The 22,938-nt window shown below is 44.3% G+C and overlaps 1 long non-coding RNA gene across 1 annotated transcript; it reads left to right on the forward strand.

Annotated features, from left to right (window-relative positions):
* The first annotated feature begins 1,085 nt into the window (after positions 1-1,085).
* On the forward strand, positions 1,086-17,465 carry LOC130366896 (uncharacterized). The gene is made up of 3 exons (XR_008891984.1): positions 1,086-1,412; positions 3,310-3,420; positions 17,266-17,465. It is a non-coding gene; the product is annotated as an uncharacterized LOC130366896 (long non-coding RNA).
* Positions 17,466-22,938: the final 5,473 nt, after the last annotated feature.

A 22,938-nucleotide genomic window follows, 5' to 3' on the forward strand; every position in this document is an offset into this window, starting at 1 on the left:
TCAGGTGGAATACCACCACCAGTGACATGATGAGCAGCAAACCCACCACCAGCAATCTGCAAACTCAGAACACCACAACCAGTGACCTGATGAGCTGAATCTCCACCACCAGCAATCTGCAGAGTGGGCTGCCACCAACATCTGCCATACGTGCAGAGGCGTAACTTGTAGCTGCTGGGCCCCGATGCAAAATCTACACCACCCCATGTGCCAGTTATAATATTGGTCTCCTATGAGGCAGCTGTGCCATGTTGTGTTGGTTTAGCCCAGACTTCTGGACCTACAGTCTCTCATCCTCCTGAGCACGGTTACTCGGAGCATCGGTTTCCTAGCAACTGTCATGTGTAACCAGAGGCCAAGCAGAATGGTCATGTTAACCAGGCTCCACTATCAGTCACATGTAGTGTCTATGTGCCCCTTCACATCAGGAGGGGCAAAGTATTGTCCTGCCCCTGATGAGCCTCAGCACATTCCCAGTGGCTACTTGGTAGATGCTATTTCCGAGTGGACTGTGGATGCCCTGTTAAGTTATGCTCTGTGGGTGCATAACAATACATAATAGTGCATCTCCAGTCTCTGCAGAGCAGTACATAACAGTGCACCCACAGTCCCCAGTTCCTAGCATTGGATGTATTCTTTACCCAAGGCTTGGCACAGGCAACCGCTTCATCTTGGAGTATGGTGAGTTAACACTCCTGGCATCATGAAGATTCACCTCAGACTCATGACCTAACAGTCTACATACATGCCAAACCCTCTGCCTAGAACTCCATACAAAGTCACCCCCCCCCCCTAAAAAAAACAAAACAAAAAAAAAAACAAGAGTTTGCTATAACCTTTATTAATATTAAAAAATCTTATGTCACCAAATAAAATAAAAAAAATTAAATGCCAATGCAAATACCCATCTCTACACCATTTCCCTGAGCCCAGGCAGTGAAATTCCATATGACATCAGATGTGTAACATCAAAATTGTGATGGAATCAATGGGGGCTGTAAAAAGAGGTGCAGAGCCTAGGAGCCCCTAGTGATCACACTGTGTGTACTGCCAGTTTGTTTCCTTGGGCTTCTGATTTTTGTCAGAATATGATAAGAGGAGAAAACATTGAGAGAGATGTTGCCACCATGGCCTGCAACGTGTGCTGGACGCACCAAATGACACCAGCAAGGGGAAGTAGTCATCCTCTGAAGGTGTCCCCTTGTCTGTATTAGATGTTACTGCTTCCGGTGGCCAGCAGTCAGTGGATGGGAGCTCTAGGCTCCGGCACCACTGCTCGGCACTCTCTTTCCTACGTAGGCAGCGTGATTGCGTTATCACGCTGCGTGCATCCCGGTGCCAGGCCTGGTTAGCTGAGGTGAGATCAGCAGCCTGTGAGGATAGCGTGGGAGCCACACAGAACAGCGGTACAGGTAAGTATAATACGAGCATATTAGGGTCAGAGTGTCTATTTAATGTATATGCTGAGAAGCAATTGGATCATTGTGCAAGATTGTAGATGTGCACCATGTCTGTTTTCTACTTGAGTACACAATGTTGTTTTCTATCCCCTCCGTTATTTTTTTGTTTGAACATGTTGTCTGCACTCTTCCCCACCCCCTCAGCCAAACCCTATATAAGTAGTAGTTAGCTACACATGGGCCTTTCCTTTCCTGGCAGCCTCCCAGTTTGACTGGGAGAGCATGGTAAATGTGCTATAGCATCCTGTTCACACTGGTGTGGTGCTGTGCGGCGTCCGATGCTGCCGTGGCGCCGTGTCTGCGGGGAGGTGCGACCCATGGACGGGTTTGAGTGGCGTTGGGGATGCTCTGCCAGTGGGTCGTTCCCACTGTCGGCACTGGTGTCGCGGAGGTGGTGATCGCTGCCCAGTGCTACGCCATTTTATGCTAGAGACATTAGGGACTCTTCCCCACCCCCTCAGCCCAACCCTATATAAGTAGTAGTTAGCTACACATGGGCCTTTTCTTTCCTGGCATCCTCCCAGTTTGACTGGGAGAGCATGGTAAGTGAGCTATTACACCTTGTTCACACTGGTGTGGTGCTGTGCGGCGTCCGTTGCTGCCGTGGCGCCATGTCTGCGGGAGGTGCGACCCATGGACTGGTTTGAGTGGCGTTGGGGCTGCTCTGCCAGTGGGTCGTTCCCCCTGTGGGCACTGGTGTCGCGGCGGTGGTGGTCGCCGCCCAGTGCTACGCCATTTTATGCTAGGGACGTTAGGGACCCACTCTTTGATCAAAAGGTATATACTAACAGCCTGTTAGTTTTTGAAATTATGCTGAGAAGCAATTGGATCATTGTGCAAGATTGTAGATGTGCACCATGTCTGTTTTCTACTTGAGTACACATCTATTTAATGTATGTGGGGGCAGAGTCTCCAATTAAGGTATGTGGCGGCAGAGTATCTAATTAATGTATGCAGCGGCAGAGTATCTAATTAAGGTATGTGGCGGCGGAATTTTTTAATTAATGTATGCTGCGGCAGAGTATGTAATTAATGTATGTGGCGGCAGAGTATGTATTTAATGTATGTGGCGGCACATTATCTAATTAATGTATGTGGCGGCAGAGTATCTAATTAATGTATGTAGCGGCACAGTATCTAATGTATGTAGCGGCAGAGTATCTAATTAATGTATGTGGCGGCAGAGTATGTAATTAATGTATGTGGCAGCAGAGTATCTAATTAATGTATGTGGCGGCAGAGTATGTAATTAATGTATGTGGCGTCAGAGTATCTAATTAATGTATGTAGCGGCACAGTATCTAATGTATGTAGCGGCAGAGTATCTAATTAATGTATGTGGCGGCAGAGTATGTAATTAATGTATGTGGCAGCAGAGTATCTAATTAATGTATGTGGCGGCAGAGTATGTAATTAATGTATGTGGCGTCAGAGTATCTAATTAATGTATGTGGCGGCAGAGTATGTAATTAATGTATATGGCGGCAGAGTATCTAATTAATGTATGTGGCGGCAGAGTATCTAATTAATGTATGTGGCGGCAGAGTATCTAATTAAATAAAGGCACAGAATATAGAGAAAACAAAGGGAGGCCCAGTATACTGTATATAAAAAATAAGGGGAATCACAGGATGTATAAAGAATAAAGGGAAGCCTAGTATATAGAGAAAATGAATGGTGGCACAGTATATGGTTTATTAATGAAGGTACACTTTGTAGTTCATTAAGGGGGGAAATGTCTATACTGTAGATTATTAATGGGGTACAGTGTGTAGTTCATTTAGGGGGCACTCTATATAGTTTATAAATGGGGCTCAGAATATAGTAGACCATGTGTAATTAATTCAAGGTCTGTGAGTCTCCACCACCACTGACATGATCACCTCCATCATCAGCACCTCCCTCGACTTGATGACCACATCCAGTGAGGTGGTGACTTGGATCACTACCACTAGCACCAGTGAGTAGCTGAGCTGATTCTTAACCACTAGCCATATGCCTAACTAGATGAGCATAATCAATGAAAATCTCACCTGGATTGCCATCACAGTTCAGCTTCTGACCTGGGTGATGCCGAGTTGGATGGTCACCAGCTTCACCAGACTTATGTAATATATCAGGCCCATTAGACTGGGATGGGTCACCTCTGCCATTATCCTTGCCACAAATACCAACACCAGTGCCACTAGCATGCTGTGGAGATACATCACCAATATTACAATGGTGCTACTCAGTAGCATCACTGCCACCAGCAAAACACCTGGTGCTTAGGGGCATCCCCTAAGATTTTTACCCCCACTAGTGACCTGATGAGTCGGAACACCACCATCAGCAACCTGTAGAATCTGAACACCACCATCAGAGACCTGCTTGGCTGGAACACCACTATCAGGGTTTTGCTGCTGCTACATTTGGGCTCAGTGACAATTCATCATTTAACCCCTTAACGACGAACGACGTATATTTATGTCCTCCGCCAGCTCCCGCGATATGCCGCGGGGTCACGCGGTGTCCCCGGGTCATATCGGGTTGGTCCCGGCGGCCATCAACGGCCGGGACCCGCGGCTAAAACAGGACATCAACGATCGCGGTGATGCCCTGCATTAACCCTTCAGACGTGGCGATCAAAGCTGACCGCCGCGTCTGAAGTGAAAGTATCCCAGCTGCTCAGTCGGGCTGTTCGGGACAGCCGCGGTGAAATCAAGGCGTCCCGAACAGCTTACAGGACACCGGGAGGGCCCTTACCTGCCTCCTTGGTGTCCGATCGGCGAATGACTGCTCCGTGCCTGAGATCCAGACAGGAGCAGTCAAGCGCCGATAACACTGAACACAGGCGTGTTAATACATGCCAGTGATCTGTATAAAAGATCAGTGTGTGCAGTGTTATAGGTCCCTATGGGAGCTATAACACTGCAAAAAAAAAGGAAGATCATTTAACCCCTTCCCTAATAAAAGTTTGAATCACCCCGCTTTTCCCATAAAAAAATAAACAGTGTAAATAAAAATAAACATATGTGTTATTGCCGCGTGCGTAAATGTCCGAAATATAAAAATATATTGTTAATTAAACCACACGGTCCAAAAAAGCGTATTTTGGTCACTTTTTATTCCATTAAAAAATGAATAAAAAGTGATCAAAAAGTCAAAACAAAAATGGTATCGATAAAAACTTCAGATCACAGAGCAAAAAATTTGCCCTCATACCGCCCTGTATATGGAAAAATAAAAAAAAGTTATAGGGGTCAGAAGATTACATTTTTAAATGTATACATTTTCCTGCATGTAGTTATGATTTTTTACAGAAGTACGACAAAATGAAACCTATATAATAAGGGTACCATTTTAACCGTATGGACCTACAGAATAATGATAAGGTGTCATTTTTTACCGAAATATGTACTGCGTAGAAAAGGAAGCCCCCAAAAGTTACAAAATTGCATTTTTTCTTCCATTTTGTCACACAATTATTTTTTTTCTGTTTCGCCGTGGATTTTTTGGTAAAATTACTAATGTCACTGCAAAGTAGAATTGGTGACATAAAAAATAAGCCATAATATGGATTTTTAGGTGGAAAAGTGAAAGGGTTATGATTTTTAAAAGGTAAGGAGGAAAAAACGAAAATGTAAAAACTGAAAAATCCTGCGTCCTTAAGGGGTTAAAGCTCATTGAAGAAACAAAACCAATGCCCAGTAAAGTTGTTCCCAATAACAATGTTCACAAATATATAACAGTCGCACAATTCTCTGGTGACCTCCATCATGGCCATCTCACTGGCAGTCTGTCGGCAATAGCACAGAGATTATATATTTAATATAGCAAACACCACTTCAGACTGTGTACTGAGCAGTGGAACAGGAAGGAGTGGAGAGGGAGTGGATTCTCAGTCTCCTGACTGACACAGTGCTCACTGTTTTCTATGTTCTAAAGTGAAGTTTCTTCCCTCTCATATGACCAGACCTCAGTACCAAGCCACCCGCCCCCTTAAAAAAAAATAAAAAAAAATAAAAAAACACACACCGAGTTTTCTATAATCTTATCTAAAATTAATCAAGCTTAGGTCCCCCTAACAAATAGATGCAAATGTCCATCTCTCTAACACTCACGTTTCAGAAGACAGGAACTCCGGTGGATGTGGATCCGCTGGACCTGTGTGGCAAATGACTCGGACTGTACCAGGTCGCTACCTCTGGCACGGCTCGACCACACAGGCGGCTGAGGAGATGAAAGGCACAGGAGGTATAAGGCAGCTCGTAGTCGGGATAGCAGAAGGTCAAGGCAAGCAGCAAAGTATTGTAGTCAGGACTTGGCAGGAGGTCAGTAGGCAGGTGGCAGAGGAGCAAGGTCAAGTCCCAGAGCAAAAGGATCAGACACACGGTAAGGCAACTCTCGGGAATGCTTTCTCTCAGGCACAAGGCAACAAAGATCCGGCAGGGAAGTGAGGAGGGTGGAGGGATTTATCAATGAGCCACAGGTGAATTACACTAATAAGCGCACTGGCCCTTTAAATCTTAAAGCTCCGGCATGCGCCCTAGGGGACAGGGACACACGTACCGTAGCAGAGAGGCAGAGGCGGGGGCAGCAGAAGCACCAGGTGATTGACGGACTGGGGCTCGCATGCGGGCGCGTCTTGCAACGCGAGTCCTAGCCCGCCGGCAGCAGCAGGTAACGGGACCATGCGCTCACGGCCATCGTTTGCAGCCGGAGCGCATAACATAACAATTTCTACACCTGTCCTCGGAGCGCAGGCAGTGACATTGCTTATGACATCAGATGTGTGACATCATAATTGATGATGGAATCTCAGGGGTCTGTAAAAGGAGGTACAGAACCCCAGAGCCCCTGTCCTGAGGAGTCCAAACTAGTAACCACACTGTGTGTACTGCCTGTGTATACTGCTAGTTTGTTTCCTATTTTTTCCAGAATGTGATAAGAGGAGAAAACATGTCCTCACCTCTTGTCCCCTTACCTGGATCAACACCTCCAGCAACCTGCTAAGTCAGGGTAACACTACTAGCAATTTGCTGGGGCAGAACATCACCATGAGAGATCTGCTCAGCTCGAACACCACCACCAGAGACCTGCGGATTTGGCATAACACCATCAGAAACCTGCAGATTTGGAACACCCCCATCAGAAACCTGCTCAGCTGTAATACCACCATTAGTGACATGATGAGCAGCAACACTACCACTCGCAATCTACAGACTCAAAACACCACAAATAGGTGACCTGATCAGCTGGATCTCCACCACCATCAACATGCTGAGCAGCCTTCCATTATCATAGGCCTGCTCATCTGGATCCGCACTATTATTGACCTGCTCATCTATCTGCTAAGCTGTATTACCATCAACAGCAACAAAAATCTGCGATACGTGCAGAGGCGTAACTTGTAGCTTCCAGGCCCCAATGCAAAATCTGCAACAGGGCCCCATGTGGCAATTATAATACTGGTCTCCTATGGGGCATATGTGCTTTGGGGCCCCCTTAGGCACCAGGGCCCTGGTGCGACTGCTACCTCTGAATCCCCTATAGCTACGTCCCTGCATACAAGGTATAATGAAGGAGGGCATTATTAGCATTTGGGGCACTATGGATGAAGGAGAGTTTGTCTAGAGTAGTGTTCTTCAAGCAGTGTGCCTCCAGCAGTGTGCCTTCCAAGATGCTGGGCGTTGTGGTTTTGCAACAGGTGGGGGCACACTGTTTAGAAAACATTGGTCTAGAGGTGTGAATGAAGTGGGCAGGATAACAGAAAAGATAGTCGTTGCTGAAAAAAGTCTAAGAAAATGATTGAGTAAGAAACCATCTGCAGCCTGGCTGACATATTGTCCTCAGGGAGAATTCAGAGCCTGGACCTGAGCTCTGTAGAAGACACATGGAGGGACAGTCACATGACAGGGCACTAATACTATCCACTACAACTCCTATTCTCCAGTAGCTCTCAAATTGGGCAGGGCTCATACTGGGGCCATATTGTGTTGGTTATCCTTGTAATTCTGGCCCTACAGTCTCGCACCCTCCCACCTTTGGCTTCTTGGGGCCCTTGGTCTCCTAGCAACCATCATGAGTAACCAAAGGCTGAGCAGTATGGTCATGTGACCCAGGCTCCGCTATCAGTCAAAGCTAGTGTCCGTGTCCCCTTCACACCACAGTCCTAATTAGCCTCAGCACATCCCCCGCACCTTCTTGGTAGATGCTATTTCCGAGGAGACTGTGGATGCACTATTAAGTAATGCTTTGTAAAGACTGTGGTGCACTGTTATGTAATGCTCTGTAGGGACTGTGGGTACACTGTTATCTAATGTTCTCCAGAGGCTGGGTGCACTATGCTTTGCAAAGACTGTGGTGCACTGTTATGTAATGCTCTCTAGGGACTGTGGGTTCAGAACATTACATAATAGTGCACCTCCAGTCTCTGCAGAGCAGTACATAACAGTGCACACACAGTCCCTAGTCCCGGTAGAGCATTACATGACAGTGCACCCACAGTCCCTGCAGAGCATTACATAACAATGCACCTCCAGTCCCTGCAGAGCATTACAGTACAGAGGACACAAGTCCTCAGTTGTTGCAGAGCATTACATAACAGTACTCCCCCAGTCCCTGTTGATCCCTTTATCCATTATGGAATTAGTACAGGGTCAGAACAGATCAGACTTTTTCTTTTTCTCGGATAAAAACACCACCAAAAAAAGTGATGATTTGATAAAAAAAAATGTACAGCGCTCCCCTAAACAACCATAAGCCAATAAAAACAAAGTGCTTTAAAATGTAACATTTAATGCTTGTACATCAAAACTATACCCAAAAAGAAAACATATGGAAGGGACAAATTCTGTATTGCACCACGTCACTAAGGCCTAAGTAAACACATTAGAACTGTCACTGAAAATGAATGTAAACGTAGTAAATGTACAATGGAGTTACCTAGCACTAGTAGCTGTCCCGTGGCTTTGGACTGTCTCGGGCAGCTTGGCAGCACAAGGTGTTGGGCCCTTTGAAGTTCTACAGTTAAATTAATTATATGTGTACTATAATGTCAGAGAATATATTTTCTTAAATTAATTTTATTATTGTCATGTGTATTGAGAGCAGTGAACCCCATGTGACCCTGCCTGCCAAAGAGAACCCCAAAAGTCTCCCCTACATTGTGAGGTGCAGGGGAGGAGTTAGTCAGTCCAGTGCTAGACATTGTTCAGTTCCAACCAGTTTACTACGGTTTTAGGTCCATTCACAAAACCAGATACGGGGCAGAAAGGAGCCGACCGGAGTCACTGTTTGACTCCGGTCGGCTCATTAAAGTCAACGGAGTTCAGTGCCGGTCTGGCTGGGGGTACGGGAGTGCATGGTTTTCCCCTCCCCCAGCTGGATCCGGCAGCCGTACGCTGCAACAGTAGTGTGAATGCAGCCTTACTGAAGAGAATGCACTGACTTGCTGTCTGTTAGCGCCTCCCTACAGTACAGGGAGGTATCACATGTTCTGTACTACTCTTTACCTGTGCCAAGGTTAGCTGTTTCTTTGGACACCAGGTGAGGGCAGCTCCATATAACTTTTTTGGGACACTGTGTGTTCTGTACAGGACCCTGAAGAAGCTCCTGTCCTCTACATAGACAGTGATTTACAGCTTCCATCAGCTCTTTTTACTTCTATTTGTGAGAACTTGCTTCTTTTTTGCTAGCCCGTTCCCCCCCCCGCTACGGCACTAGCCCGTTCCCTCCTCCCCCCCCCCGCACCGCATACCCCGTTCCCTCATTACACTTGCAGTTACTGCAGAGTCCGGCAGCGGGTGTGCAGGGACAGCGGCGGCAACGAGGCGGCGGCGGCGATGTGCGGGAGGAGTGGCCTCCCAGCCAGTGGCCGGGGAGCCAATGCGCTCGCTCCTGCCTGTCTGATTGACAGACAGGGAGCGAGTGCAGCCTAACTGAAAAAGGACTGATTGCCACTCCAAAATCAGTCCTTTTTCAGTGGCCAGTTTTTAAATGTAAATTAAACCTTTTTAATGAAAAAAATAATAATAAAAGTAAATTAGAGATATGTTGTAGTACATAAGTACTACAACATATCAAAAAATAAGGTTGGTGACAGTGCCCATTTAACAATGTATAATCTTTGGCTTTATCACATTCTTGCTTAGATGTAAAATAAAATATAAAGAATGAAGAGATGTCCAGCGCAGATTCCAAGCAATACGAAATAATTTATTCAGCAGTAACACGACATGATGACAGGTAGGTGACGCGTTTCAGCCACAATCTGCGGCCTTAGTCATGACTAAGGCCGCAGATTGTGGCTGAAACGCGTCACCTACCTGTCATCATGTCGTGTTACTGCTGAATAAATTATTTCGTATTGCTTGGAATCTGCGCTGGACATCTCTTCATTCTTTATATTACTATACGAGTTGTGGTTCAGTCTCGTCCGAGACGCAGAAAGGGCGTACAAGTGAGCTGTGCCTAACACTTTGGACTTTGTAAAATAAAATACTACAGAATATTACTAATAGATGTAGCTCTATCTGCCTCTATCTGCTCTATACTAATGTACTTTATCTAGATGTATGTGTCTGGTTCCTATATCTTATATATAACCATATCTAAACTTTGTAAAATGTTTTGATTTTATTCACGCAAATGTTTCCAAATTTACATTATGTTATATAGTATGCTGTATTTCCTGATTTACAATATGTCATAAAGTATGTTCAAGGTAAAATCTTTCATAATCACTGTATTGCAGTCATCACAATCTACACCCACCTAGACTAATAGAGTTAAAACAGTCCATACTTCTGTTAGTAATACATCTAATAAAAAGACACTTTGTGGGTATTAGTTTAAAGGAGAGCTAAAGATAAATTTATAGTGCATATAAAAGTACAGTTTATTACAGTTGCTGCAAATGTCATTTTTAGATATGTAAGAAATGTTTCTGGAGGTTCTCAGAGTAAAGGTACATTATGCAAGTTCCTAATAAAATACAGGTATACATGTAGGATGTATCTAGGCTATTTCAAATACCCTTTTAGAAAACGTTCATGAAGAGGTTTCCAGATTCAGGATCCAGTAGTGTTGCTCGGGAATATTCGCAATGCAAATTTTATTCGCGAATATCGCATATTCGCGAATTCGTAAATATTCGCGAATATAGCGCTATATATTCGTAATTACGAATATTCTTTTAATTTTTTTCACAGTACACATCACAGTGATCACCCCTCTCTGCTTCCAGCTTGTGTGGTGTAAAGAAGGCTCTAATACTACTGTGTGAGACTGGTGTGCGAATTTTCGCATATGGAAAAATGTGCATATGCTCATTTTCGCATATGTGAATTTTCGCTTATGCAAATTTTCGCATATGCAAGTTTTCGCCCATGCAAATTTTTGTTTATACTAATTTTTGCATATGCAAATTTTTGCATATGCAAATTTTTTGCATATGCGAAAATATAACGCAAATATTACGAATATGCGAATTTAGCGAATATATGATGAATATTTGTCCATATATTCGCGAAATATCGCGAATTCGAATATGGCCCATGCCGCTCAACACTAGGATCCAGATCTATTAGAGTTGAAAGTGGCTACAAAGAGCGTCTCACAGTTTGGAGGTCCATGTTGGGAACTTTCTTCACATATATGGCAAACAGAAGCTGCAAACACAAAATGAGACACATGCTGGTTTATTTTCATAGAATGTATTTGTATACAGATAGGAATTGAAGAACATTAGGCTGTGTTCACACATTGTGGTTGTGTCGAGGAACAACTGTAGTTTTTGCGGTTATTGAATCTTTTGCAGCAATTGTGTAAATTGTGGCAAAAAACATTAACACAGTCTAAGACCGGTTTCACATGGGCATATTAAGGGCGCAAGTCTTTGCCTGCCTATGGGTCTGATGACCCGAACTGAAACCTGTGGATAAACCATCTTCCCAAAAGTCCATGAAAACCCCTGTACTTCAAATAGAACCCATTTTCATAACACTTCTTCACATATACATTAGTTGCATGGCAACATTGATGGTTACAGTTCTCACACAAGGTAAAAACTTTTAGCGGTAACATTCACAGTAGGTGGCACTATTATTGAATGTTTCTAAAAATATAACATTTACAATTGTCAAAAGCTCAAAATCAGGTCCCTCTTCCTCTTCCCAAAAACTTCTCCCTGGCCTATGTCCCATTACACAGGTCCACCCTTGTCTCATGCTTTCTGTCATCTACCTGGTTACTTTCTTACTCTTTAGGTTTTGCTCCTAGGGCTTTGATTTTAACATTGGTTTCCATCAAAATACGGCCCATCACACTGGAGTCATGTGTACTCCCATCCCAGTGGAGGACTGTACGATGTCCAGTTTGGGGCCATCAATTCAGGAAGAAAAACCACTGGTCAAGAAGGGTGCAAAAGGAATAGTGGGTAGGGAAAGGTAGATTACCCTCCTCCCATCCCTGTATAAGTTCCGCTTTATGGTTGTTATTACTTCTTGACACATATTAAAGTAGCTTAGTTGTCATCAGACATTGTTTTCAACCATCTCAGTAATATTCTTAAAAAATTGCCTCATGACAACAACCTTTGCTTATATGCCTTTTGTTGGGATATAGATGTAATACAGGTGGTGTCCCTGCTTAAAGGGGTACTCCCGTGGAAAACTTTTTTTTTTTTTAAATCAACTGGTGCCAGAAAGTTAATCATATTTGTAAATTACTTCTAATAAAAAATCCTAATCCTTCCAGTACTTGTTAGGGGCTATATACTACAAAGGAAATACTTTACTTTTTAGATTTCTCTGATGTCATGACCACAGTGCTCTCTGCTGACCTCTGCTGTCCATTTTAGGAACTGTCCAGAGCAGGTGAAAATCCCCATAGCAAGCATATGCTGCTCTGGACAGTTCCTAAAATGGACAGCAGAGGTCAGCAGAGAGAGGTCATCTAAAAAGTAAAGCATTTCCTTTGTAGTATATAGCCCCTAAAAAGTACTGGAAGGATTAAGATTTTTTAATAGAAAAATTTACAAATCTGTTTAACTTTCTGGCAACAGTTGATTTAAAAAAAATAAAGTTTTCCACAGGAATACCCCTTTAAGGCCACCCTCTATGAGCCAGCACAGAGAGACGCTTTGTACATTAGATTTACCCAAATGTAATGCTATATTTACAGCCGGACATGGCTCCTTACCCCATTATGGCCAATTACCAGAGGTTAGGAAAGCCAGCTCCACCACTGCATTGTCCATTTGCAGAAGCAGTTGTCATTATGACACAACTCCGTTAGCAGCTTTGCACTGTTCTGTATCACAAGAAAAGTTCAAGTCGTAAAGGGAAACAATAAAAGTACTGAAAATATTATGATAGTGCACTTTATTATGCTTGTGATAACTTGTGAACACAGTGGAAACTTTTGTAGACAATTTGTTTAAGAGTTCATGGTAGCTTTCAGGATACATAATTCCTATGAGAATATTAGGGAAGTATGAAGGCCTGGGAGGAAGGGAGACCTGATCTAAGGTCACACACATCAGTGCCATAAGTCTCCTGTCATTAGTAGGAGTTAACTGGACTTCTTGTTCTCAGAGTGAAGGCTTAAGAAGAGTTTTCTTGAGATATAAAGTTCTTGGAACATTGAAAGTTTTTTTTATTGTTTATGAAAAAAATTGTCATCTCTATGTCTTATGCAAGACTCTGAGTCATAACTGAATGTAAGATATTTTATCTTTATTACATATTTAACTAAACATTCAGATAACTAGTTCAGAACATAAAGCAAATCTTGACTTAGAAAAGCAACTTAAAGGGTACCTCTCATCAAAAAAACTTTTGATATATTATAGATTAATGTATGCAGAATAACTTTACAATTGCATGTTATTAAAAAATATGCTTCTTTCTATTTCATTTTCCACTTTGAAGAAATGACCACTAGGGGTCTCCCTACCAGTGCTGGCAGCAAGCATTTCAGACTCATGCTGGAGTCCTAAACACTACGAGCTGCCAGTCTGCTTTGTTCACAAAGGAGAACACTCAGAGCTGCCAGCCTGCTTTGTTCACAGCCTGTTTGGCTGTGAACAAAGCAGGCTGGCAGCTCTGAGTGTTTAGGACTCCAGCATGAGTCAGAAATGCTTGCTGACAGGACTGATCGGGAAAAATACAATAGAAAGAAGCATATTTTTCATTAACATGCTATTGGAAAGTTACTCAACATTCATTAATCTAAAATATATCAAAAGTTTATTTGATGAGAGGTACCCTTTAAATAGTCACAGTTGTTTCATCAAACATAAATCAACAGTACAATGGAATATTAACAACAATGTAATACAGCTTATCAGAGAAAAATACTTCTTTATTTGCTTATCATTTAGTCTAAAGAACACCTCTAGTCAAAACAGCTCAGGTCCAGCGGCACGATATGTGTTAAAATCTGCCTGCAACTTTGCAGCTCAAAACATGCTAAAGCGAGCAAGATGTAGATTTGCAAGTTTATATTACAAAGTTGTTGGTAGATTTAAACACATATCGTGATGCCATCCCAACATCAGAGTTGTTCTTTAACCCTTTAAGGATGCAGGGATTTAGCATTTTTGCTTTTTTGTTCCCCCCTCCCTTTATAATAGCCATAACACTTTCAAGTCTCCACCTACAGGGCTCCTTTTTTTTGCGCTAATAACTTTACTTTGTAATGACACCACTTATTTTACCACAAAATCTACAGTTAAACAAAAAAAATATTTGTGGGGTAAAATTAAAAGTAACACCATTTTGCAAATGTTTGGGCTTTAGTTTCCACACAGTGCGCTATTTGTAAAAAAAAAAATTAAAAAAAAAGATGCATTATCTTTATTCTGTTGGTCCATATGATTACAATTGTGTGCCCCAGTACGGGAGGTGTTACCCCGTACCCTTGCTGCCCTTTCAGGCAGCCTTCTCCAGTGTCCCCAGGGCCCCTTGCACCTGTTTCCCCCTGTACATATGTTCTGCAGTGTACTGTATTATAAAATGTGTTGTATCTTTAAGAGTGATTGATACCCAGGAGGTACCAGTGACCATGTGATCCCAAGAGTGACCTATGGGTTCCCTGCTAGTCTTCCCCATATAAGCCCTGGGTGGAGCTGGCCTCTCTCTCTTTGACCTCTGCTCTTGCTTCCTGCTGAGGTCCAGTGCAGTTGTGCCTAGTGTGTGTGTCCAGAGTGTTGGAGGCCTCAAAGTCAAGTCCTGCAGCCACCATCAAGTCAAGTAAGCTAAAGTCACAGCTTTATGAGTCAAGTCAAGTCAGTCCCTGACATCTGTTAAGTCAGCAAGGTCTGCATTCAATTGTCCAGTCCTACTACAAGTCCCAGCAAGCCCTGAAGATCTCTGTGTCACCTCCTTGGGCCCTGGCTGAACTGTATAGACTTTACCATATCTCTACCCTCAGTAAAGCTACCGTTGCCTGTAACTTGGCATTGGAGTCTTTATTTCCCCCGTGCCTAGCCCAGGATCCCGTGGTATACCTTCAGGTGATTATAGGCTAAACCGTGCCCTGGCGTCACAAATACAAGGGGTTAATGCCATCTGCCCCTAGGGTAACAACATCTGCCCTCATCACACCCTGCTACCACACAATGATACCCAATTTCAATTCTGCCCGGGCTGCAACAACAAAAATAATAAACCGATATTGGTCTCCCGTTCTTTAGCTTTGGACTTCTTCCACATTCTGGGGCCCCACACATCCCAATATGCTGAGCATATTGCTGGCTGCAGTGATGTCCTGCCTCGACCGGTGATACGCTGAGCGGCTGTGTGATGTTGATAAGGCCTGGGCCCGTTACATAACACTGCCGCTAAGCATGACACCTGCGAGGCAGGACATTGCTGCTGCTGGCAATAAGCAGTGTGATGTATTGGGCCCCAAAATGTGGAAGAAAACCAGGGCCGAAGGATGGGAGATCCCGTTTATTCATTTTATTTTGGTATATGAAATTATCAAAATCAGCAATTCTAGACTTTGGTATTTTGTTTATGATCACACAATTCACCGTGCGGTTTCATTAACATTATATTTTAAAGGAAAACTGTCAGATATTCTCTCCTGCACAGCGGGAGATGCTGATTCCAATGAGTCCCACCTTGCCTGGATCCGCCCGGCCGTTCAACCGCAATGGTAGTTTTATTATATGTGGAAATCTGTCTGTAACTGGCATGGGCGGGGCTTCTGCAGCTTAACTGGCACTGACGTCAGTGCCGCTTATGAATATTCATCCCCCCTCCCTCCAGTTAGGAGCAGCGAAGAGAGGGAGAGCTGGAGGGAGGGGGGATGAATATTCACAAGCGGCGCTGATGTCAGTGCCAGTTAAGCTGCAGAAGCCCCGCCCGTGCCAGTTGCAGACAGATTTCCACATATAACAAAACTACAATTGCGGCCGAACGGCTGGGCAGATCCGGGCAAGGTAGGGCTCATTGGAATCAGCGTCCCCTGCACTATCCATCAGTACTGTGGATAGTGTGGGAGAAAATATCTGACAGTTTTCCTTTAATAATTCAGACAAAACACATGTTTATGTTTATTTTGTTTACATCACTTTATTCAGAAAATGGTAAAAGGGGGTGATTCAAACTTTCAGTAGGAAAGGGATTTATTCACATATATTACCAATTTAAAAAATAATAATTTTCTCTTTAGGGGGGGAAAGAAGGAGTGGGAGAGGCTAGAGTGATACTAATAATGTTCTCCACGCTGCTGCAGCTTCTTATGGTGTACTATAAAAAGATTAAAAAAACGGGATCCCCTCTTCTTTGTGCGTGCAGGGTATGAAAGCGATCATAGAGACTAGGCTCCACCCACCAGCTCAGTGACAACTAAAAATTAGCGATTGAGCCTGCAGAAAAGAAATGTGTTGGAAAATGCCATATTTAAGTTATGTAATGGCCAGAAATAGAGCTGATGCTCATCCTTTAAGAACAATTCTTTAAGGTCTAACATCTTTAAATAGACGCTGTTTTCCAAAACAACTTCTTCCCACCCCCCCCCCCCCCCATATTATAGTCAATGCAATCTGTGACATATTTATTTATTAACCAAAAAAGGACTCATTACCCCAGAAAAAAGGGCAGTAAAGTATACACACTGTTAAATCTCCTCTTGTTTATGTGGATTGGGGATGTGTTAATGGTGGCACAACCACTTTATATTGTCACACACATAGGGCTCCAGAAAATAATGTCATACACATAGCAGCAATCAAAAGTAATGCCCTTTCAGTGTCCCCAGTCTGCCCCTTCACTCTGTTATAATGCCCCTTAGTGCTGCCTTCTTATTTATAATGCTTTTTTAGTGACCAGAGCTCAGTATTGTCTCTCTTTGTTCCTCCCACTCAATAATGTGCCAATTAGTTCCCCTCTCCCCTCATTACTGTACCCCTTACTGCTCCCCCACTGTGCTCTCCTAACTTAGTGAGCAGCTCCCTGTTAGGCGATTGTATTCAACTGCATCTGCGTCCACTGGACACAGTTGCTGTTAAAGGTGGTGTTTGCCCAGAGATCCAAGGCACTGGGCCTATAATCCAGGACTTGTACCCTGGATTCCCATTCTAGCCACATCCATAACTCTTTGTAACTCGCTTCTCGGATTCTGTGAATGTGACACAAGAAGAGGTTTGGTAAGCTAGAGTCACCCCTGAATTTTTAGGTTTTATATGGAGTAAGGCTGTAAGAGTGCATGATCTGCATATATCAAAAATCATTAACCAGAATCACTGGAAAGTGGCTACCAGTATGGTCACAATGTTGTGATACCTAAAGTCTTTTTGCTTCCTCCACAGGGGATTAGATGGGGATCCGAAGTAAAGTATCTGGTCCCAATCCAAGCATAAGAAAACTGATTCTTGGTGCTTAGCCAGTTTTCATCTTTAACAAATGTAAACTTTTGTGTGTCTTTGCATTCTCAGCAATATCTCTGTTTTGGTTATGGTACTGTATCTTTTTACTATTTTCCCTTTTATTTTTTCCTTGCTTAATTCCAAATAAACACATTTCTTATTAAAATGGTACTACAGTGGAAAGCAATTTTTTTTTTCAAATCAACTGGTGCCAGAAAGTTATATAGACTTGAACATTACTTCTATTTATACATCTCAATCCAGTACTTCCAGTACTGTATGCTCCACAGTTCTTTTTGAATTTCTTTTCTGCCTGACCACAATGCTCTCTGCTGACACCTCTGTCCATTTCAGGAACTGTCCAGAGCAGGAGAGGTTTGCTATGGGGATTTGCTCCTACTCTGGACAGTTCCTGACAACGACAGAGATGTCAGAAGAGAGCACCGTGGTCAGACAGAAAAGAAATTAAAAAAGAAAAAAACTTCCTGTGGAGCATACAGCAGCTGATAAGTACTGGAAGGATTAATATTTTTAAATAGAAGTAATTAACAAATCTGTTTAACTTTCTGGCACCAGTTGATTAAAGAAATATAATGTGTACCAATTGATAATATTGCCTGGTACTGGCCCACTAGGTGGTACTCCCCGCAATATAAACAAAGGTATAACACTATGTGAGAAGAAAAATAGTGGTAGGGGAGGTGCTAAATAAAACTTAACATTTATTAATGTCCTGATAAAATTTAAAATCACGTGATAGTGATGAGTAGTTTGATCAGCTGGGTACAGTGCCACCAATGCAACACTGTTTAGTAGAAAGACACTGTTAGTATCATAGGTTATCTCCTAGATTATCCCAGGAGAGTAGAACCCCTATTGAACCCACACTATTGGGAATAGTGTGGGTTCAATAGGGGTTCTACTCTCCTGGGATAATCTAGGAGATAACCTATGATACTAACAGTGTCTTTCTACTAAACAGTGTTGCATTGGTGGCACTGTACCCAGCTGATCAAACTACTCATCACTATCACGTGATTTTAAATTTTATCAGGACATTAATAAATGTTAAGTTTTATTTAGCACCTCCCCTACCACTATTTTTCTTCTCACATAGTGTTATACCTTTGTCCACCAGTTGATTAAAAAAAATTTTTTCTTCCGGAGTACCCCTTTAAGTAAATATTTGCAACTCTGGTAAATGAAAAATATAACACCATGACAATACCTAAGATACCCGTGTTATCTCTAATTTGTTGATGTTAAGCATTTTGTTGCTCCTAGAGTGCCAAGTGTCTCCTTGGCAATATAGTGCTTCTTCAGTGGTATGCGGTGCACCAGGCCTCCTGCAGATTCAGACACTGCTGTGGGGTTGTAGGCGTATTTTACATTGCTGATAGATATATAAATACTTTGAAGTGTTTGTGTCATCCTCTTAACAAGACTTTGTTATCTACAGCAGTAGGAGTTATCTATGGCATGTGAAGGAAACTGACAATGCTCACTGAATTTCTTATAAAAGAGGAATAAAACTAACCATGTTCTTCTACTGGGAAATATGTTTTATTCCTGCAGTTAGATGTAATAAATCATATACAATTATTAAATGGGCACTGTCACCAAACTTATTTTTTGATATGTTGTAGTACTTATGTACTACAACATATCTCTAATATACACTTATTTTTTTATTTTTTTTCATTAAAATAGTTTAATTTACATTTAAAAACCGGCCACTAGGGGTCTCCCTCCTAGTGGCCGGCTGCAGGCTGGCGTGACGTCACGCTTGAATTCGGACCGATGACGGCCGGGCATCGGTCCGAATTCAGTCAGGCTGCGCTCGCTCCCTGCCTGTCAATCAGACAGGTGGGAGCGAGCGGTCTTTATTCAAAGCGAGAGTTCTAAACACCACGTGACCAGGCCCCAGGCCGAGCGCGTGTGATTGACAGCTCCGCCAACCAATGAGCGAGCTTTCCGCCCAGCAGGCTGCATACTGACTAGTAAAGTGGACTCCATAGTACGTCGCCGACTCCGGTGAGTGTTTGGTCTGGTAAGAGGTGTAGCTCGGGATTATGGCTGCCGGTCTACCGGTGAACAGAAACCGCAACACTCCTCCTGAGCACAGATAGAAACACACCCAGCGCTGCATGTTGGGAGTAGAAACGTGATGTCATAAAGGGGCAAACTAAAAGTGCACTGGAGTGAGTGGTCCCCAGTTTTTCCCAAACAGGGCACCTCCAGCTGTTGCAAAACTACAACTCCCAGCATGCCCAGACAGCACTGTTAGGGTGCATGCACAAAACGTTGCTGTCACGATGCCGGCTGGCAGGAGGTGGATCCTCTGTGCCAGAGAGGGATTGGCGTGGACCGTGCTAGTGGACCGGTTCTAAGTCACTACTGGTATTCACCAGAGCCCGCTGCAAAGCGGGATGGTCTTGCTGCGGCGGTAGTGACCAGGTCGTATCCACTAGCAACGGCTCAACCTCTCTGACTGCTGAAGATAGGCGCGGTACAAGGGAGTAGACAGAAGCAAGGTCGGACGTAGCAGAAGGTCGGGGCAGGCAGCAAGGATCGTAGTCAGGGGCAACGGCAGGAGGTCTGGAACACAGGCTAGGAACACACAAGGGAACGCTTTCACTGGCACAATGGCAACAAGATCCGGCGAGGGAGTGCAGGGGAAGTGAGGTATACATAGGGAGTGCACAGGTGAACACACTGATTAGAACCACTGCGCCAATCAGCGGCGCAGTGGCCCTTTAAATCGCAGAGACCCGGCGCGCGCGCGCCCTAGGGAGCGGGGCCGCGCGCGCCGGGACAGGACCGACGGAGAGCGAGTCAGGTACGGGAGCCGGGGTGCGCATCGCGAGCGGGCGCCACCCGCATCGCGAATCGCATCCCGGCTGGAGGCGGTATCGCAGCGCACCCGGTCAGTGGATCTGACCGGGGCGCTGCGGGAGCGAGAGTGTAGCGAGCGCTCCGGGGAGGAGCGGGGACCCGGAGCGCTCGGCGTAACAGTACCCCCCCCCTTGGGTCTCCCCCTCTTCTTGGAGCCTGAGAACCTGAGGACCAGATTTTTATCTAGGATATTGTCCTCAGGTTCCCAGGATCTCTCTTCAGGACCACAGCCCTCCCAGTCAACCAAAAAGAAGGTTTTTCCTCTGACCTTTTTGGAGGCCAGTATCTCCTTTACAGGAAAGATGTCTGAAGAACCGGAGACAGGAGTGGGAGAGATAAGTTTAGGAGAGAAACGGTTGATGATGAGTGGTTTAAGAAGAGAAACGTGAAAGGCATTAGGAATACGAAGAGAAGGAGGGAGAAGTTTATAAGAGACAGGATTAATCTGGCACAAAATTTTGAAAGGACCAAGATAGCGTGGTCCCAATTTGTAGCTGGGAACACGGAAGCGGACATATTTAGCGGAGAGCCATACCTTGTCTCCGGGAGAAAAAATGGGGGGAGCTCTTCTTTTCTTATCAGCAAACTTCTTCATGCGTGATGAAGCCTGTAAGAGAGAATTTTGGGTCTCTTTCCATATGGTGGAAAGATCACGAGTTATTTCATCCACAGCGGGTACACCAGAGGGCAAGGGAGTAGGGAGGGGGGGAAGAGGGTGACGGCCGTACACCACGAAAAATGGGGATTTGGAAGAAGATTCAGAAACTCTGAAGTTATACGAGAATTCGGCCCATGGTAGAAGATCTGCCCAGTCATCCTGGCGGGAGGAAACAAAATGCCGTAAATAATCACCCAGGACCTGGTTAATTCTTTCTACTTGCCCAATGGATTGAGGATGATAAGCAGAAGAAAAGTTTAATTTAATCTTGAGTTGTTTACAGAGAGCCCTCCAGAATTTAGACACGAATTGGACGCCTCTATCCGAGACGATCTGCGTGGGCAACCTGTGAAGACGAAAAATGTGTACAAAAAATTGTTTTGCCAACTGAGGCGCAGAAGGAAGACCAGGAAGAGGGATGAAATGTGCCATCTTGGAGAATCGATCAACGACCACCCAAACAACAGTGTTGCCACGGGATGAGGGTAAGTCTGTAATAAAGTCCATACCAATCAGAGACCAAGGCTGTTCGGGAACAGGCAGAGGATGAAGAAGACCAGCGGGCTTCTGGCGAGGAGTCTTATCCCGGGCACAGACAGTGCAGGCTCGCACAAAATCCACAACAATCCGTCTTCAGAGTCGGCCACCAATAGAAACGAGAGATGAGTTGCACGGATTTCTTGATGCCCGCATGACCTGCGAGATGGGAGGAGTGACCCCATTTGAGGATTCCGAGGCGTTGGCGTGGAGAGACGAAGGTCTTCCCTGGAGGAGTTTGCCTGATGGAGGCTGGAGAAGTGGAGATCAGGCAGTCAGGAGGAATGATGTGTTGCGGAGAGAGCTCTACTTCCGAGGCATCCGAGGAACGAGAGAGAGCATCGGCCCTAATGTTCTTATCGGCAGGCCGAAAGTGAATTTCAAAATTAAATCGGGCAAAGAACAGAGACCACCTGGCCTGGCGAGGATTCAGCCGTTGGGCAGACTGGAGATAGGAGAGGTTCTTGTGATCGGTGTAAATAATAACTGGAAATCTTGATCCCTCCAGCAGATGCCTCCATTCCTCAAGTGCTAATTTAATGGCTAGTAGCTCTCGATCCCCGATGGAGTAGTTCCTCTCCGCCGGAGAGAAGGTCTTAGAAAAAAAACCACAAGTAACAGCATGCCCGGAAGAATTTTTTTGTAGAAGGACCGCTCCAGCTCCTACTGAGGAGGCATCAACCTCCAATAGGAAGGGTTTAGATGGGTCAGGTCTGGAGAGCACGGGAGCTGAAGAAAAGGCAGACTTGAGCTGTTTAAAGGCGTCTTCCGCTTGAGGAGGCCATGACTTAGGATTGGCATTCTTTTTGGTTAAAGCCACGATAGGAGCCACAATAGTGGAAAAATGTGGAATAAATTGTCTGTAATAATTGGCGAACCCCAAAAAACGTTGGATAGCACGGAGTCCGGAGGGGCGTGGCCAATCTAAGACGGCAGAGAGTTTGTCTGGATCCATTTGTAGTCCCTGGCCAGAGACCAAGTATCCTAGGAAAGGAAGAGATTGACATTCAAACAGACATTTCTCCATTTTGGCATAAAGTTGATTGTCACGAAGTCTCTGAAGAACCATGCGGACATGCTGGCGGTGTTCTTCTAGGTTGGCAGAAAAAATCAGGATATCGTCCAGATACACAACAACACAGGAATATAAGAGATCACGAAAAATTTCATTAACAAAGTCTTGGAAGACGGCAGGGGCGTTGCACAGGCCAAAGGGCATGACCAGATACTCAAAGTGTCCATCTCTAGTGTTAAATGCCGTTTTCCATTCATCCCCCTCTCTGATGCGGATGAGATTATAAGCACCTCTTAAGTCCAGTTTGGTAAAGATGTGGGCACCTTGGAGGCGATCAAAGAGTTCAGAGATGAGAGGTAGAGGGTAGCGGTTCTTTACCGTGATTTTATTAAGACCGCGGTAGTCAATGCAAGGACGTAGGGAGCCATCTTTTTTGGACACAAAGAAAAATCCGGCTCCGGCAGGAAAGGAGGATTTGCGGATAAAGCCCTTTTTTAAATTTTCCTGGATG

Source organism: Hyla sarda, chromosome 4, assembly GCF_029499605.1.
Source record: "Hyla sarda isolate aHylSar1 chromosome 4, aHylSar1.hap1, whole genome shotgun sequence".
In the NCBI taxonomy this organism is placed as follows: domain Eukaryota; kingdom Metazoa; phylum Chordata; class Amphibia; order Anura; family Hylidae; genus Hyla; species Hyla sarda.